This window comes from Petaurus breviceps, unplaced genomic scaffold (genome assembly GCF_028583685.1).
Source record: "Petaurus breviceps papuanus isolate PSGF00001 unplaced genomic scaffold, PetGlider_PUasm1.0 99, whole genome shotgun sequence".
NCBI classification, from domain to species: domain Eukaryota; kingdom Metazoa; phylum Chordata; class Mammalia; order Diprotodontia; family Petauridae; genus Petaurus; species Petaurus breviceps.
In genome coordinates this window covers 15,513,914-15,519,913 of record NW_027187465.1, presented here as the reverse complement: position 1 = coordinate 15,519,913, position 6,000 = coordinate 15,513,914, and the positions used below count along the sequence as shown (strand labels likewise).

Sequence of the window (6,000 nt, the reverse complement as noted above, 5' to 3'; positions counted from 1 at the left end):
TTTTAATAATGTGGTAGTTTATTTATTTTTTTTAATTTTTTTTTTTTAAGCAATAGGGGTTAAGTAACTTACTCAAGGTTACACGGCCAGTTATTTCTGGGTGTGGTGCTGAGTATCTGAGCTCGGATTTGATCCAGGTCATCCCGACACTGGAGCCGGTGCACTTATCTTTGATGATTCTTAATGTCAGAGGATGATAATGATAGCTCAGTGCTTTACATACTTGATCTCATTTGGCCCTCTCAATAGCCCTGCGAAGGAGAGCCTATAGGTATTATTATCATCTTCATTTTCCAGATAAGGGAACTCAGTCTCAGAGTGGTTGAGTGACTTTTGGAGGCAGTATTAAAATCTAAGTCTCTCCTGATTCCAAGTCAAATGCCGTTTTCTTCATACCATGCTTCCACATATTCCTTATCAAGATTAATTAGGATTATTCCTCAGAAGTAATATGGTCATTAATATTTTATAGGATGACCAAGTTTCATTAAATGGCTGTATCTAATGGCTATATAGTCCTCCCTTTTTGGAGTTTTTTTTAGCTTCAAAAAGGAAAATTGTTGACTTTTATTTTTTAAGGCAACAATTATTGTTGTTATCATTGGGTTGGTGGTGTATACTTCTTTTGCTCAGAAATTATCTGAGTGGAAATGTGATGGGTAAACAAAGGAAATATCTTTTTTCTGATCTAGTGTAGCAAGGATACACATGTTCCTGTTTGTTTAAATGTAGCTCTCAGAAGCCACCGAGATGTACAAGACTGCCACCCTTTAGCTTACTTCACAGTCTGGACCACAGCCTTGTTAGAGGAGGGAGTTCTCCTTATCTCTCTTCAGATTGGTCCATCTGTAGTTGACAGACGGTTCTGCAGGGCACAGAACCACAAGACTTTAAAAATAACTCATGACCTCTCCCTTCTCTCCGCTACAGGGTTTTATGCATCGTAGGAAATATAATTTTTTTTTTCAGATTTTTATTATATCATCTTCTCATTGTTTTCTGTGGAATTCAGATAGAAACTTTCCTGACACAAGTCACTATCCCACTCTTACTCTTTTAGATTTAATTTTCTATGGACTCTTTCCCAAATGGGTAAAGTAGTTGCTTTTGTAGTTGGATATTAGTATGAAGAAATGAGCCCCTCTTCCGGAGGCGGGCTGAAAGCACCCTCAGGACAATTCCAGCAGCACACAGGTCAGCCTGGATGATAGACATCTATTGCCTTCTCACAGAATTTTGATCTTCCTTGCTGCATCTCTGTATTTTGCAAGTTTTTCATTTTATGTAGTTTTGAGATGGAGTACTTGGGGCAGTGAAGTCCATGAACACATTCTTGAGTTATTGTTCTCATGATTAATGTAGCATTTATGTAGTGCTTTCAAGTTTGCACAGGGCTATATGCGCATTATCTCATTTGAACTGAATTTTGGATTACTCAGAATCAGTGACAGAAGCCTTCCTGTCTCCACTTCCAGTATTAGAACTCTGTATTGCTTCTGTTAGAATCAGAAGAGATTTTGCTTCCTGCAAAGAGTGGAGGACCAAGGAGACACTCAGCTTTCGATAGAAGGGTTACCTGTTGTAATGACTGGCCCAGTTCCTTTACCACTTGGCTCTGTCCCCGGCTCTGGTACCAGTCCATACCCTAAGCCAGGGAAACATTAGGTCGTGTGGATTTGTAACCCAGTAGCTTGATGTCAAGTAAGCCTGTTGCTAGTCTCATTCTGACCTTGTGTTCTAGAGCCAGTGCCAAAGTTTTTTTCTTATTTCTTCTGATTAAATGTTTCTACCCCAGTTTCCAAAGGCCCTGTCTTATTGCTTTGCCCTTGAGACTGTCCTGCATGGTACCACAGTTTTTCAGAATTGAGAACCTACCTTATTTTCCTCAGTCTTTACAGGGTTTGGACCCCTTTCCTGTAGCTCGGTCTCTGTTTACTGTTTGCTTCTATCTTCTGCCTATTGCTTGCTATCATCCTTGCCTAACATTGTATATACTCCTACTTTCCGTGAAACCTATCTGCCACTTACCTCCGACCTCCCTGATGTCAAGCAACTGCCTTTTTATACCTTTTCCTGCTGTCCAGTGCTCCTGATATTCCTCCCACTTGGCCAGAATTCTTTGCCCACTACTAGGATTTTCCTGGAACACCTCCCCAATCCCCAAGGGGATAGCCTCTGAATCTGAGTCTTGGGAGGGACCTCAGTAACCATCCCATATCCATATAAGATTCCTCACTAGAACCTATCCAACAAATGGCTATTTAGCTTTTGCTTGCAGACCTCTAGAGAGGAATAACCCATCACCTCCTGAGGCAGCCCCCCCCCCCCCCCCCTTCCCCTGCCTTGTGACACTGAGGTAGGGCCTTAATGACAGCTGTCATTGTTGGGAAGATTTACTGACAAACCTAAATTTCCTTCATTGTCTGCTCTATCGAACTTCCAACCAAGCTCCTTGGGGGCTTAGGGAGAAGGAGGAAGGGAGGGAGGAGGGAGAAGGAACCCACCTTAAGGGGTCCTCCTGTTTAATGCATCATTTTATGTCCTGTGAGCCAGACACTGTATGAGCACTGAGGATAAAAAGAAACAGCTGTAACAGTCCGTGTCCTCAAAGAGTATCTTAATGAAGACAACATGTGCATTTACAGATACATAAAAGACATGTATAAAGTAAATAATTCTATCTGACATTTAGATGAAGCTTTAAGGTTTGTAAAGCACTTCATCTATAAATATGTCTATTATTTCACTTGATAATCCAGAGTATCCTTAGAGCAGAAAGCATCAGCATCTGGCAGACTGGGAAAGGTCTTTGGTAGCAGGTGGTGCTTAAGCTCAGTCCTGAAGGAAGCCAGGAGTTTGAGGAGGTAGACATGGTGAGCAGGAGCATTTCAGGAGGAGCAGGTGGGCTGGCTGGCCGGCTCATAGCATGAGGAGAGGATAGGAAGGTGAAGGTGAGAAGACTGGAAGGGGCCAAATAGAGCTATTTATCCTAGAAGTAATAGGGAGCCACTGTAGTTCACGGAGCAGAGGAGAGGGAGGTGAAGGGGGAGAGGTGGTCAGACCTAGGCTGCAGGAAAATCACTTTGTCCACTGTGTGGAGGAGGGTTTGGAGTGAGGAGGATGTTGTGTCAGGGAGGCCAAGTAGAAGGCCATTGTGATTGTCTTGGCAAGTAAAAGGGCCTAAACTGGAGCAGTGGCCTGTAAGTGGAGAGAAGGCAGAAGGGAGGGATGCTGGGAAGTTGGCCACAGTAAAATTTGGTAACAGGATACACGGGGTGAGGGAGAGTGAAGATCTGCACAGATGGTGTTAAGTCCAGAAGCAGTGCAGAGGAAGCCACTTTGGAAGAGGCAACAAACATTTATGAAAGGCCTACTGTGTTTCAGGCACTATGCTGAGCACTGGGGATAGAAATATGAAAAAAAGAAAGAGCCCCTGGCCTCAAGGAGCTTGCAGTCTAATGGGGTAGACAAAACACAGGTATAGAGAGGGGTGGGGAAGAAAAGGAGAAGGATGGATCTACAGCAGAACAGTCAGGTGAGGAATGAGATGGGCTGAACTGATCCCCACGCTCTGATGCCAGTCTGCCAATCAGCAGAGGGCACTGATGAGATCTTATAGGATGATGAGATTATTCCCATAACCCAGCCTCCTGGTATCCTGGGGAAGTCAGAGAAATCCCAGTGTAGTGCAGCCAGGTGAGGGATGAGGACTTGGGAAGTGGATCCTCAGGATGCTTTGATGAAAGAAAGCAGCAGCAAGGCCTGACATTCCTGAGAGGGAAGAACAAGACCAGGCTTATTAGGAAGAGGATGAAGGACTTCCTTTAGCATTCAACTGCCTGGTTGTGTAATGACAAGAAGTATTTTCCTACTCTTAATACTTCCTTAACCCTGAGTTAGATCTAGTGGAGAACCTTGGTGATGTGCTAGCCAAGCCCAGTACAAAAGGAAAAATAGAAACAGGATTCCCTTCAGGTTCTACAGTAGGAATAAACCACCGCTGTTCACTTGGTGGGTTTTCCCAGAGGCCTATTTTAGCCTTAGAAGTAACTAACAGCATTTATATTTATTTCCTTGTATATTTTTCTCTCTCACACATGAACCCCTTTGGAATTGTTTTCTGACTGCCTCGGAGGCTAATAAAACATAGTTGGAGAAACACTGTTTTTCATGAAGGAATTCCTATTATTTTTGGTCAAGGCCCTCCTTTTGGCATGTGAATGTTTACAGGTACATTCATATCTCTTCTTGTTAACTTTTCTTCTGTGCCCACACCTTCTGCCCTCAATACTTGACCCCCTATGCTTTATTGTAGCTGAATTTTATTCTTTCCAGCCTCCCTGGAGATTATTTGCCCTCCTTCACTTGGTGATACAGCCAAACTGGCCTGATCTCATTCACGTGCACAACTCCCCTCCTCTTGTCTCTGTGTCTTTTTACACGTGGTCCCACGTACCTCAGACTCCTACATGAACTGGAACATTTCCAGGAATTCTCCAGACTTAAGTTTGAGGAAGTTTGAAATATTTTTTTTCAAAGTTTAGTTTTTGAAAAAAATATATTTTTAATTACTTTGTTAAATATTTCCCAATTACATGTAAAAAATTTTAACAATCATTTTTAAAAATTTTGAGTTCTCAATTCTCTCCTTCACTTCTGCTCCTCCACCCTTCTTGAGAAGGCAAGCAATTTGGTATTGATTATACGTGTGAAGTAATGAAATATTTCCATGTTAGTCATGTTGCAAAGGGAAATGCAAACAAAACTAAACACAGAGTAAAAAAATTCTCTGTTTGGTAGTAGATAGCTAGCATTTTTCATCTTGAGTCCTTTGGAATTGTCTTGGATCACTCTCTTGATCAGAGTGGTCAAGTCTTTCACAGTTGACCATCTTTGTAATATTGCTGTGTATGGTGTTCTGGTAGAACCATATTTTCTTTAAAAGCTGAGACTGTGAGTCTGTTTGAAGCCTAGAGTCATGCAGTGAATAAGGATGTTTTCTTTGGAATGGTGAATTAGTGGATTGGCCTGTGTTATGGGAATGGGAATCTGAAGATCTTCCCTGCCCCTAGGCCCTTTGATGGGCTTAAGTGACTCTGAGAACTCCCTGATTTGAAAATATACTCTGCCCCCTAACAGGCTGAACGTGGTCACATGGAGCCTGTGACAGGAGGCTTGTTGTTCAGGAATGCCCACACCTTGTTACTTTGTGATTGGTCAAGAGGATTGTGACATTCTCTGACCCAGGAGAAGGTTATATATACCCTGATGTGAGGTTTTACTTTGGGGCTCACTGAGAAGAGTTGTGTGATTTGGCCAGATGAGACTCTGGGCAGACATTCAGCCCCCCCCCCCACCCCCCGCTTTGAAAACCCAGATGTTGGTGCTTCCCTCTCTGGTAACTGACTAGGTATGGATGTAGTTCAGACAGCTGGAAGCCTGTCTGCTGATCTGTTTCTCTGTCTGTATTTGTTACAAGTCTGCTTGTAACCTCAGTTTGTGTTCTCTGAAGTTCAGGTGTTGACCTTTTTTCCCTAAACTAGGTAAATGACATATGTTTGATGAAAGCAAGATTGTTAATCCATTTTTAGTTGCTTTCCTTTAGAAAAGCAGATCTAGGAAGCTGTGTTGGCAGCTATCCTGGGGATGCTGGGGTGCTTGCTGCTGCAGCCTGTCATGATGATAAACCACCGAAGTCAGCAAAAGCTGATTAAAGTTGCATTTTATTAAGGACATACCTGCTGGTGGAATGAGGAGCATGATTTTTGCCCAGCATAAAATGAAATGAGGCAGGTGCATGTGACAGAGAGCACGGGATGTATTTTTCTTTTTGTTTTGACACTTTTGTTTCTCTTTGTAGGCAGGCTCTCCATGACAGCCTTTTCTCTCAAATAAAGCCAGTTACCTCATCTCTAATTGCTTAACTAAAGACAAGCAAGCTCTAATTTCTCAGCATTAATAAATGACACAGTAGAAGAAATGCTTTGTTTGCATTGGCCC

The 6,000-nt window shown here is 42.6% G+C and overlaps 1 protein-coding gene across 1 annotated transcript in view; it reads left to right on the top strand.

Moving 5' to 3' along the window:
- Positions 1-6,000, top strand: part of FBXW8 (F-box and WD repeat domain containing 8) — a 120,771-nt gene that overhangs the window by 8,644 nt on the left and 106,127 nt on the right. The window lies entirely within an intron of this gene.